Source organism: Eptesicus fuscus, chromosome 6 (assembly GCF_027574615.1).
Source record: "Eptesicus fuscus isolate TK198812 chromosome 6, DD_ASM_mEF_20220401, whole genome shotgun sequence".
NCBI lineage: Eukaryota > Metazoa > Chordata > Mammalia > Chiroptera > Vespertilionidae > Eptesicus > Eptesicus fuscus.
The window spans coordinates 107,191,555-107,204,508 of NC_072478.1; the positions used below are offsets into that span (position 1 = coordinate 107,191,555).

The 12,954-nt window shown below is 59.2% G+C and overlaps 1 long non-coding RNA gene across 1 annotated transcript; it reads right to left on the reverse strand.

Annotated features, from left to right (window-relative positions):
* Positions 1 to 7,986: 7,986 nt before the first annotated feature.
* On the reverse strand, positions 7,987 to 10,258 carry LOC114227902 (uncharacterized). The gene is made up of 3 exons (XR_003613997.2): positions 10,216 to 10,258; positions 10,019 to 10,095; positions 7,987 to 8,227 (listed from the first exon to the last, which is right to left on the reverse strand). It is a non-coding gene; the product is annotated as an uncharacterized LOC114227902 (long non-coding RNA).
* Positions 10,259 to 12,954: the final 2,696 nt, after the last annotated feature.

Below are 12,954 nucleotides of genomic sequence, written 5' to 3' on the forward strand. Positions count from 1 at the left end.
CTCAAAGAAAACGGTTGATACACTCCTCGTGGTCAATTGTGGGGTGTTCAAATCTGCCACCAAACTGCCACATTCTCAGTTGGAATTTGACAGGTATGTTATGAAAAAAAAAAAAAACATTTGGAAAGAAAAACATCAAAATGGCAACAGCCACATTATTATGGGAGAGGGGAGGGTATATGGGCATTATGCATATTCCTCTGCTCTATTTTCCAAATTATCTGATGTAATTTTTATTTTTTTTACAACAGTACGTAAGTACCCTGATTACTTGAGGTCCAGTAACTGGATAAAGTCTCTAGAAGACACCACCTGCCACCTGCCCTTCACACCTCCTCCTCCTGTAGAAGGGCAGAGACCAGGTGGGAAATGCCCCGGCCAGCGGCTGGGAACACGGACTGTGGGTCAGGCAGGCTGCGTTCCGTGGTGGCTTCATCATACCAGTCCTGGGACCTGAGGCAAATTAGCGAACATCTCAGGGCCTCAGTGTCTCGCAGGTGAATGAGTACCAAGTGCTCCCTACCCGCCTCCCTGTGGAGCACCTGTGCTGGGCTCACAGTGAGGGCTCCACAAAGGTTAGCTGCAGGTGGCCACACGCAAGGCGGCCTGGAGGGTGATAATTGCTCCCGATTAGATTTACAAGACAGCTACCAGCCAAGGGCCAGGTGCCATCTGTCACACACGCAGTGGTCTAACTCTAACAGATCGCAGCCACGAAGTATCTGAGCACCTCCTCGTGTAGCCCAGTCTCTGCAGACTCTGGTGAAGCAGGTTGTCTGGAACTCCAGCTGCAATTGAAACTCAAATTACAAAGTCGTGACCGGACGGGGAAAACAAAGCGCTCCTGGGGTAACGGGAAGCCATGAGGGCCCCAAAAGAAGCTGGATTTGGTGTGAACCCGACGAACACCGCTTGGCGCTTTCTCCAGCAAGCCAGGGCAGGGAACCTAGTGGGCAGACCTCACCGAGGCTAGAAAAATGGTCCAGGCAGGGGTCGAGGCCACAGGAAGTCAGGCTAAGGATGACAGCCAACAGGGTAAGATTATGAGACTGGCCAACACAAGGATCAAACAGTAACAAAGACAGAAGAACCATGTGTAACAAAGATACAAGCACCACCTGTGGGGCGTCTTTAACTTCACAAACGCACACTGCAGTGACCCTCAGGGCGGAGGTGGAGCCCAGGTAACTGTATTTTTAAATGTCACAGGTGATTCTGACACACACACCCCCCCCCAGACCAACAGGAGCTTGACAATGTCAGCTGGGATAAACAGAATGAGTGACTAAAAAACTGATTACGTCTGAGAGAAATTTCAAATCTTGAGATCATGAGATGAAACAGGTTTAAGTGAAAATAGGTTCCAAGTACCCAAAAGTCACTGGAATTTGGGGGGGGGGGGGGGAGGTTTTACCATAAAACCTCAAGGCCCGTGACAAGGTTAAAACCAAAATCGAGTCATGTGATCTCATTTCAAAGTGTTGAGCAATGGTTCTCAAACTTGGCTGAACATTGGGACCACCTGGGGAGTTTTTCAATCTCCTGATGCCAGGTCAAGCTTCCAGTCAATTAACACAAAGTCTGAGAATGAGATTCAGGTCCCAGGATTGTTTCAAGCTCCCCGGTGATTCCAATGAGCAACCAAGTTCAAGAGGCACAGGGTTGGAGAGGTTCCAGGAAATCAGCAAGTGACTGGAATGAGGAAAAACATAAGACAATCCAAGTCCCTGGCTCTCAAACTCTGGTGTGTACCAGACTCACCTGGAAGGCACGTGTGGCTCCGTGACAGACAAAAGGAGCTGGCCCCCGGCGGGTCTACACCCCACGTGATGGTGACACACACGGAAGTTCCAGAACCATCACTGTACAGTGACCGGGAATGACTCCAAAGGAGAAACCGTGAACAACCCAAAGCAGGGACCTGAGACGCGCACGCCTCCCTCTCCCCGCTGAAGCACACACTTAAGGAGAGGCCGCGGTCAACATTACCAGAATCTGCAAGCCGCCAAGGCCCAGCAGGAACGTCACACACAGAACCCTCGTGCGCTGCCATCCTTCTACAACACCCAGGTCTGGCCCTGGACGGTGTGGCTCAGTGGACAGAGCGTCGGCCTGCGGACTCAAGGGTCCCGGGTTTGATTCCGGTCAAGGGCATGTACCTTGGTTGCAGGCACATCCCCAGTAGGGGGTGTGCAGGAGGCAGCTGGTCGATGTTTCTCTCTCATCGATGTTTCTAACTCTCTATCCCTCTCCCTTCCTCTCTGTAAAAATTCAATAAAATATATATTTTTAAAAATAAATAAATAAAACACTCAGGTCTGGCTGCTGGACCACATAAAGGACGCTTGCCTTGAGATCCGCCTTTCAGAATTCAAGTCTTGGATCTTTAGGAATCTAGAAAAGTCTCTCTCTCTCTCACACACACACACACACATACACACACACACACACACACACAGCAATAAGCAGAGTACTAGTATATAACTCAGAAATCCTCATTACATGTAAAACCTCAGGACTATTGAAGTTACACGTAGAAGATCGAGCCAGGTGTTGCACAACAGGCCCCTGGCTTAAGCTCTGTAACTGCCCGTCACCGTTACTGGGCCACCTCACACTTTTCCCCCAAGACGCCCAGACCGAGCCTAACCACTCGGAACACCATCCGAAGAAAACACAGAGAAATAAAGACTTGCTTCACTAGCTCCAACACAGTGGCAAGGATTCCATTCAGAATGTTACATTTTACCTGGTAAGATTCAAGACAATACATTCCTGCCCGTATGACCAACTCATCATCCCATTAGAAATCTCTGCCGCAGCACCAGAATTTTCATTTTCAAGATACATGAGCTTTTGTCAAATGGTGACATCTCTCCTGTAATATGAATTTTCAATATGATATAAAAAAAAATGATGGATATATTACACATTTCACAGAGCACAGAGAACAGAAACCTGTCAATGAATTTAGAATGTGTGACAACCTATTTGAAATGTTACACTAAAAGATCTGTACACTTTATAAACCATATAAATGTAAAACAGGGACCGGTGTTTTTACTGGCAACAAGGGATAAAATATTCCTCCCTAACGGAGTCTGAGCATTAGTGTGTGTTTTTTTAAATGAACATACGTTCATTAACATCAGTTGTAAAAACGTGACATTTTACAGAGCCTTCAAAGTGCAAATGATAAGAAGTTGAAATCCCTGTACTACGTTTCAAAACAAAACCAGATTTTTTTTTTCATTTGAACGTTTGCATACATTTTCAAATGTGTAAATGTACAGAGATTACTGCAAAGTGCAAGTCACTGTTCTTTTTGTTTTTTAAGGAAAACTTAATAAACACCATTTCTATCTTAAAGGTCATTCCTAGTGACTTAGATTTCTTCATTTGAACCTGGCTTCTCTGGCAATCTACGGATCCCATTTTACAAAATGACTTAATGAATGCTTTCCTACAAAAGTAAGTCATTAAGCAAAAAGAAGCACAAATAAGTGAAATGAAAATTTTCCAAGTAATGGAGGAGTTAAATTAACCAGAAATAGGGCAATTTGTTTTCGTGCAGCTACACATGAAAGCGGACATCTGTGGAAGCCGTGGGGAGGGCGCGGAGGCCCGTTTAGACCCGCCGGGTCAGCAGGGACAGTGGAATTAGGGGGGCGCGGTTAAAGCAGGGAAGGCAGTTCTGAGTGCAGACCCGCCAGGTGTCGTCACGTTTAAATCCCAGCATGTGGCCACACAGAGGTCGTCCCCCCTCCCGTACACACACACACACACACACACACACACGGATCTGAATCGGGTGCCCGCCTCCCACAGCCTCAGTGCCAGTGCCCCACGACTCCCGAAGCCCCCGCGCAGCCCCACCCCGAGCCTGCCACGCAGCACAGGTGCCCCCATCCCAGAGGCCCTGACCAAGGGGGCGCCCATCCCAGAGGCCCTGACCAAGGGTGCCCCCATCCCAGAGGGCTCCCCAAGGGGGCCCCCATCCCAGAGGGCTCCCCAAGGGGGCGCCCATCCCAGAGGGCTCCCCAAGGGGGCGCCCATCCCAGAGGGCTCCCCAAGGGTGCCTCCATCCCAGAGGTCCTCACCAAGGGGGCGCCCATCCCAGAGGGCTCCCCAAGGGTGCCTCCATCCCAGAGGTCCTCACCAAGGGGGCGCCCATCCCAGAGGGCTCCCCAAGGGTGCCTCCATCCCAGAGGTCCTCACCAAGGGGGCGCCCATCCCAGAGGGCTCCCCAAGGGTGCCTCCATCCCAGAGGTCCTCACCAAGGGGGCGCCCATCCCAGAGGGCTCGCCAAGGGGGCGCCCATCCCAGAGGGCTAAGGGGGCGCCCATCCCAGAGGCCCTCGCCAAGGGGGCGCCCATCCCAGAGGCCCTCGCCAAGGGGGCGCCCATCCCAGAGGCCCTCGCCAAGGGGGCCCCCATCCCAGAGGCCCTTGCCAAGGGGGCGCCCATCTCAGTGGCCTTTCCAAGGGGGCGCCCATCCCAGAGAGATCGCCAAGGGGGCGCCCATCCCAGAGGCCCTGGACAAGGGGACGCAGCCAGGGAGTCCCTTCCGCCCTGTGGGTGCGCGCACTCCCTCTTTCCAGCCCGGCACACCTGGGCGAGAGGGATGCTCACCTGCACAGGGTGTGCCCGGCGTCCAAGAGGGACGGTGTCTGGGCACAGCTGGGTTCCCACCTCCCTCTCCCAAGGGCCGCCGGCACCCCAGCCGGGCTGCACCTTCCCGACACCCCGCGGTTCCCACTGAAGCCGGCGCAGCGGGAGGGGGGCCGTGGGTGCCTAAGTTTGCCGTCCGGGTGCGACCCCCGCTGGGGTGCGCGGTGCAGGCGAGGCCGGCGGGGACCCGGCGGGGCGGGCGGGCGGCGGGGTGCCGGCCCCGGGGCTGGGAGCGCGGCGTCGCCGCCACTCACCGCCGCTCCGCCGCGAGCCCCCGGCCGCAGCCCGCACGCCGCCCGCTCCGACCAGCTGCGCTCCGCCCGGCTCGGCTCCCCGACCCCGCGCCGTCCCGGGAGGCGCGGACCCCGACGGCCTGGCCCCCCGCCCCGACCCCGCGCCCGCCCTGACCCCGCGCCCCCGCCGCGCCCGCCCTGACCCCGCGCCCCCGCCGCGCCCGCCTACCTTGCGCCAGCGCCCGGAGCAAGTGCAGCTGCAGCGCCAGGAGCGCCCACCATCCGCGCCGCCGGCCCGCGCTCAACTTTGTCGCCGGCCGCCCGCCGCGCTCCCCCGCGTCCTCTTCGGGGCTCTCGGGCGCCTCGCGGGCTCCGCGGGGCCGCCGCCGCCGCTCGGAGCCGGGCAGGGACCCCCGCGGCCGCCCCGGGCCCGCCGCGCCGCCGCCCGCCGCCCGCCGCGCGCCCCGGGCCATGCTGAGCGGCCGCCGCCCGGCCCGGCCTCGGCCCCGCGCGGGACGGAGGGAGGCGGCTCCCGCGCGCCGCGGGCTGCCAGGTGCGGGCGGCGCTGAGGGCGCGGCGGGGCGAAGTTGTCCGCCGGGAGAGTCCTGTCACGCCGCCCCCGCGGCCGGAGCGCCCGGGCCGCGCGGCGTCTGGCGAAGGGTCCGCGGGCGCTGAGGAGCCGCCGCCCCCGCCCGGCGCTGAGGAGAAAGTGCGCCCGCCCGCGCCGCGCTCGCCCCGGCCGCCGCTCCTCATTCACAGGGCGGCCGGACGCCCCGCCCCCCGCGCCCGCCGCCGCCTCTGATTGGCCGAGGGGCGGTGGCTCGCGCGCCCGGCCCCGCCCCCTCGCGCTCGCCAGGTTTCAAACGCGCCGCGCCCGCCCGCCTGGAATTTCGCGCCGGCCCCGCGCTGGGCTCCGCGGCTTCCCGCGCCGGCTGCGCCCCCTAGGGACGCGGGGCGGGCACTGCAGGCGGCGCCGTCCCGCGCGCGTCCTCGGGCGCCCGGGCGGGGGGCGCGGGGCGCGGGCCGGTGTCCGCCTCGGCCCGGCCCGTGCGGTGCGGGCGCCCCGGCGGCCCGGTGCCCGTGCGGCGGAGGGCGGGCTCGGCGGGCGGGCCACGGGCTGGGCTAGTGGGCGCGCCCCTCCCGGCGCTCGCAGCCGCCCGCCCCGCCGCCCCCGGGAGCCGCCCCGCTCCCACCCGCGGGCTCCGTGTGCGGGAGGTCACACGCCAAGTTGCCGCGCTTGCAAACGAGAAACGCGCGCGCAATGGGTTGTCAATGCCCAGCCACCGAGGGCTCCGCGGCGCAGCCCGCCGCCGGTGGGAGGCGTGGACGCCGGGTCTGCGGGGCGCCCAAGGTCATGTGGGCCCGCGGGGCCAGCCGCTGCCCCTGCCCGCTGCCCGCTGCCCGCAGGGGGTGGGCGCCTCGGGGAAGGGTCCCCGAGAGGAGGGGCCTGCTAGGGGCGGGGGTCCCCGAGAGGAAGGCTCCGGGCGCGGCGCTGGGAGGGCCGCGGGAGGGAGGGGCGGCGCGGGCCGGGGCGGGCCGGGCAGCACGTGGGGAGCATTAGCGAGGGGAGGGGGGCCTGGGGCTGGGGGCTGGGAGGCCAGCATTTCTGCGGCGGAGGCGGGAAGGTGACCCCCGTCCGGTGCGGGAGGAGCTGGGGGAGTGGAGGATGGAGATGGTGTGGGTGGTGACAGGCCAGGCAGGGCGTGCGCCTGGCGGGGGCGGGCTCCCCGGGAGCGCGGGTGCCGGTTACCCGGTTATTGCCCCAGACAAGGGGCACCCAGGAGCGAGGGGCCGGCCTTGGGCTCCTGGGTGGAACTAACCCCAGAATCCAGAGCACCTACTGGGTGCTGCCCGACCTTACCCAAGTCTTCTTGACCACGGCCACGTGAAGGGAAGGTGGGGAAACCGAGGCTGGAGGAAGCAGCCAAGCGGAGGTGGACTCTGAACGGGACCCCTGGTGCCCTCTGCCCCCCCCCCCCCCCCACACACACACACACAGACACACACACCATACAACGGGGGGAGGGGCAGAAAGATGGAAACAACCCAAGGCGACACGGAACACACTGAGGGCTCCAGCCACCGCCCAGCAGGGCCCTGTGGGCCACGCAGTCCTGAGGACACCGGGGAGACTGGGGGGTGGGGGGGGTCCTACTCTGACGTTCCCCACAGCAGCTCTGGGCCTCGTCTAACCTGCAGGGCTGGGTGACCTGAGAGCCCCGGCGGGAGCTAAGAGGACCAGTGTGGGCAGTGGTCATCGTACTGGTCCCCCCCCCACTCCCTGTGAGAGGTGCTGTCACTGGAACAGATGGGGAAACCGAGGCTCGGAGGCCAGGTGGCTTCCCCTCGGAGCGCCTCCGCTGTGCTCAGGGCCGGGGGCGCAGATGAGGGCTCAGCTGCGTTCTGGTTGCGAAATGTGGGCCCGTCGCTGACTGAGTTCCGGGCGGCGCTGGGAAGATCCCCTGGCACAGGGCTGTCCGCGGGCGGCGCCCATTCGCATGCAGTCACCGCTGGCTTCCCGGGGGCTGCCCCGCGCCAGCCTTGCTGTGCACACGTGTAACCTTCTCCTTTCAAATGGAAATCGGTGCCCCCTGCTTCCCTGGCACCTCTCGAGCCAGGCATGAACGTGGCTCAGGCTGCAGCACGGGCGTCGCCATGGTGCGAGCCCCGGGCATGGGTGTGACCAGAAGCCCACTCGGCCTGTCCAGAGCCTCCTGGCTGCTGCTGATTGGTGTCGGGCGGCTCCGTGGAGACTTGCTCGGGGACCGGGACGCGAGCCTGCGTGTGTCTTAGCTGTAGGGGACACCCTGCTGCCCGGAGACCCTCTGGGACTGTTCCTTCCAGGCCGGGCGGCTAGGGAGCCTCTAACGTGGTCTCGTGTCGCCGGGGAAGGAACTAAGCCGGGGACGTTCACCGCAGGCCCAGGCTCCGTGAACGCCAGAGCGGGGCGCGGCGCCTCTGAGTCCGTTCCCAAGACTCTTTCCCTCCCGGACCGTGGCTTTTTCATGACCCGTTACATCACTGTCTTAGGAGGTGCGTGTTGACCGTAGCGATTCCTTCTCAAAAAGGTAACACAGAGCAGGCCCTTTGTGCTGCTGGAGAAGGGAGATCGGCGGCGCCAATCCCTCACTTTCATTGTCTCCAGCCGTGAGGAGGCCTGGAGGAGTGACACCTAACGCCCCCACAGCACCTGGGGAGTCTCGGGTGTGGAATCTAAAAGGCCACGTGGGAGAGGGCGTTACTCCATGAGCGCGGGCTTATTTTTCACTCAGAAATGAACTGTGGCTCTCTCCTCCTTTCCAGACCAGGTTAAGGGTTTCCCTGCTGACTAGAGAGAGAGAGAGAGAGAGAGAGAGAGAGAGAGAGAGAGAGAGAGAGAGAGAGAAAACAGTTTTCAGAATAAAATGACCATTTACGTGGGGTCAGGACTATCAGCGAGACCCTCCGTGTTTCCCGTTGGCATAACGTGAAGTCACCACCCCAGTGTCCGTGGGCGGGCAGACCCAGCGGGGAGCTGGTTGAATCCAGAATCTACATTCCTCTCTCTTTCCCCTTTAATATATTTTTTTGATTTTTAGAGAGAAAGGAAGGAGAGGGAGAGAGAGAGACACTGATGTGAAACTTCACTGGGCTGCCTCCGGTACACATCCTGACCAGGGATCGAACCCACAACCCTTTCAGTTCACAGGACAACGGTCAACCAACCGAGCCGCACTGGCCAGGGCCAGAATCTACATTTCTTTTTTTATTTCAGAGAGGAAGGGAGAGGGAGAGAGAGAGAGAGAGAAACATCGATGATGAGAGGGAATAAAGGATGGCCGCCCCCCACTGGGGATGGAGCCTGACACCCAGGCCTGTGCCCTGACCGGGAATCGAACCATGACCTCCTGGCTTCTAGGTCGATGCTCAGCCACTGAGCCACGCCGGCCAGGCCTGAATCTACATTTCAACAAGACCAAGTGATTCACATATAAAGTTTGAGAATCACTCCAGATCTCTGAGGAATTCAATAAACATGGCGGATAGAGCTCTCCTTTCTGTTCTCCTTCAGAAATTCTGTCTTCCTCCTCCCTCTTCTTTTGCCCTGAATGAGCCATGAGGTAAAAGGGAAGCCTTTTAAAAATAGACTTATAATTTTATTTTTTTTTATTTGAAAAGGAAAACATTCAACTTACTTCCTAGAATATCAATAAAACTCAACTGTATACAAATTGAAAACCGAAGATATCCTGTGGGGGAGGGGAATGTTAAAAGAAACAAGCGCCCTGGCCAGTTTGGCTCAGTGGATAGAGCGTCGGCCTATGGACTGAAGGGTCCCAGGTTCGGTTCCGGTCAAGGGCACATGCCCAAGTTGTGGGCTCAATCCCCAGTGTGGGGCGTGCAGGAGGCAGCTGATCAATGCTTCTCTCTCATCATTGGTGTTTCTATCTCTCTCTCCCTCTCCCTTCCTCTCTGAAACCAATAAAAATATTTTTTTTAAAAAAGAGAGAAACAAGCAACAAACTCAAGAAGGTCCCATGGGTCTCTCTATATAAATAGTGTTTACAAATAAGACTAGATGAGCAATCCCTGTAAAAAGGTGGGCAAAGGAGTAGGCAAGTCTCGGGGAAATAAAGGGAAAATCGGTGTTTATGGGGCGCCCAATCAAAGAAAGTAAACATGAAACATTAAAGGAACGGGGCTTATGAAAATGTTACACGGCTGGCCATGGCAATGCTGGTGAGGGTCTGTGGGATGTCTTAGCACCAGCCACCACCTCGCGAACACACAGAGGTCATGGCACAGGCTGCCTGCTGCGGCACTGCTGACGACAGCAAAGCCACGGACAACCCACACCCACCCAGGAGGGCGACGTGCTGGGGAGAGGACGACGCGGCGCTGGACGTGCTGGTGCAGAAACGCCGGCGTACGCAGGGAGGTGTTTTCTCCCGAAGGCCTGGGGTTCCCAGAACAGCCCCTTTCGTGGTCACCTCACTTCCTCCCGAGGGCATGGATGCCAAGTTTCATCAGGGTTCCTTCAGGGCCATGGGATTCCTGCTCTCCTGCACTTTTAAAGTGTTCCCATGTGGATATGTGTTTTATAATCCAAAATAAACCAACAGAACTTATTCTTACCGAGCAGGCGGCGCTGAGCCTCGCCCCTTCCTCCCCGTGGGTGCTCGGTGGTTCTTCTGAGGAAAACACTCCCCGTCCTATTAGAGGCCACGTGACAGCGTGAAGTTGTCTGCTTGGGGATTGTGCCCTTCCGAGTGCCAGTCAAGGCAATGATCCCGGGGTGGAGGTGGGGGTGGGGGTGGGGGAGGGGTTCTTACATCTGGTTTCTGTGGCCTCGGAGGAGAGGTCTACCCTCTGGACGCCTCGGTAGCTCCTCTAAAGCCCCTGCCAACTGCTAATCCCAGGCTCAGCCTCACCTTTGTCTGGTTGCCTGGCAACCCATTAAGGAGCAAGCAGGTGCTGCTTTGATCCCAATGGGGTGTGTGCTTTGGTTACCTTAGCGCCCACCTGAGATCTCTTACCGAAGCTAACCTCCCAGGAAGCAAAGCAGAAGAGAGGTACCAGGAACTACCCAGCCCCCAGGCCCTCGGCCAGCCCTCCTTAAAGGGAACCCCCCCTCCTAACCTTTCAGGCTGCTTCAACGAAGCAGAAGTCCTTACAGGTGGTCCCGGCCCCCCGCATTATCAGCATCACCTGATCAGAAACGCAAATTCTGGGGCACCACCTCAAACTCCGGCACAGGGCGCCGCTCAGTTTGAGTGCCCAGGGCAAGTTTTTCCTCTCGCTCTCTTCAAAAAGGGGGGGGGGGGGGTCGGGTAGCAGCTGTTGAGAGCAACGTGTAGAAGATTTGAGACCTCCACTTTGGCAAAGGGGGAGACTTCAGCAACAGGTTCCGTTGACATCTCTCCACCTGGTGCTCACAGGAGCACGTTAATCCTCACGCCAATCCCTGTGCGACAGGGAGTCCGCTTCTGCACTTCACTGGGCCTCAGCCCACGTAAATCATTTGCCCCGGGCTGCTGGGCCAGGGAGCGGTGGGCCGGGTTGGAGCCTGGGGCTCCAGACGCTGCCTCCTGCTTTGTGAGTGGAGGGGGAGGAAGGACTAATGTTGCACAGCCAGCCCCAGGACAGCGCACCAGAAGGGTCTCGCAGAGCATCTTGTGTAAAAGAAGCACTTAAGCCCGGCTGGTGTGGCTCAGTGGTTGAGGCTGGACCTATGAACCCGGAGGTCCCGGGTTCGATTCCCGGTCAGGGCACATGCCCAGGTTGCAGGCTCGATCCCCAATGTGGGCGTGTAGGAGGCAGCCGATCCATGATTCTCTGTCAACATTGATGTTTCTCTCCCTCCCTCTCCCTTCCTCTCTGAAATCAATAAAAATATTTAAAATTAAAAAATAAAAGAAGTGCTTAAGTCAAATAAAAGGAAGCTCTTACTGGTAAATCCCTTTGGGATGTGGTCCTCCAGCTCTGCCTGTGGCTCGGCTCCTCCTCGTCCTGCCTGGCTGGGGCACATTGCCTCGGAGGAGGAGGCTGTAGTCACGGCCAAGGTCCTCTCACCTGAGTGGCATCGGCCTTCTGCAATGCCCGCATCCTGCAGGGTCACCGCTCTCCCGTGCCCAGGCTGTGCCAGGGGCACTGCGTACAGCAAGCGTTTGTGTTTGTTTTGTTTTTAAAAATACATTTTATTGATGTCAGAGAGGAAGGAAGGGAGAGGGAGAGAGAAACATCAGTGATGAGAGAGAACCATGGATCAGCTGCCTCCTGCACGCCCCCACACTGGGGATGGAGCCTGCAACCCAGGGCCTGTGCCCTGACGGGGAATCGAACCCGTGACCTCCTGGTTCATAGGTCGATGCTCAACCCCTGAGCCACGTGGGCCGGGCCAGTGGGCGGTTGTTGAAAGGGTGAGGGTGGAAGGAGCTCGGGGCTGAGCGCTGGAAAGGCCGGGCTTTCAAACTTTGAATCCGTCACAGCCTCTCTTTTGCCTTCAGTTTTCATCCAAAAACGAGGCATAAAACACCCCTCTCCTCCGCTCGCGGGCTCTGGGGGCGCAGGGGGGTGGCTGAGGGCGGCATCACCCGCCAGCACCTGGGACGCGACGCGGTGCCTGAGCCGGGCCTGCGGGCTGGCCTCCGTGGGTCTCCAGCGGCGTGGGCTCCTCGCCACGGGGCGGCGGGCATGGGAGAGCAGGTGCGAGGGGACACGGCCTCTGACCCCACCCGGGGGGTGTGCATCTCTCGCGTGGGCCTGTGGGCGGAGGCCAGGCACCAGGCCGCCCACTCCAGAGGAGGGAATGGCCTCCCCTCCGTGCGCCCTGTGGGCCCCTTGGTTTCTGCCTCCGCCCAGCCGTCCATCACGTGGTTTTCCCAGTCCCGGCAGCTCCCCTCCCATCTCCCTGCTCCTGCTCAGCCTTTCTTCCCCGCTCACGTGCTGGGGTCCCCGGGGAGCTCACGTGCTGGGGGTGATCGGGGAGAAACGCGGGGCCTGAGTATAGTTCTCACCTCTCGCTCTCTGTGCTCCGCTCACTTAGGAAGGAAACAGCGCCGATCCGCTCCCCCTGAGAGTCGTAGGAGAAGGGCCTGGCTGAGGGTCACACGGGGGTCATGGGGAGGCCTGTGCGGCGCGGGTGCAGGAAAAGCCGTAAGAACGGTCAGACTCCTTCAGAAGGACATCCCAGCAGGTGCATCCTTAGCCGGAAATCTGAAGCTTCGTGCGCGAGCATGCCGACCTGGACACTGTGGCAGGGAAGAAGTGGAAGCAGCACAGCGGCAAGGAGGGGGGACATCGTGGTTTATCTGCTGCGCGGACCGCCACGAAATAGTGTGTCCATCTTTCCAAAGAGCAGGCACTGACACGGGGAAAGGGCCAAGAGAGGGTTAAGTGGGGGAAACTGCCATTTTTCTTTACAACAATTTGGGACACATGGTCTATACATTGAGGAAGGGGGGAGGGACAAAAGGATGGATGGATGGATGGGTGGGTGGGTAGATGGATGGATAATGGGTTGATGGATGGATGGATGGATGGATGGTGTGTGGGTGGATGGATGGATGAGT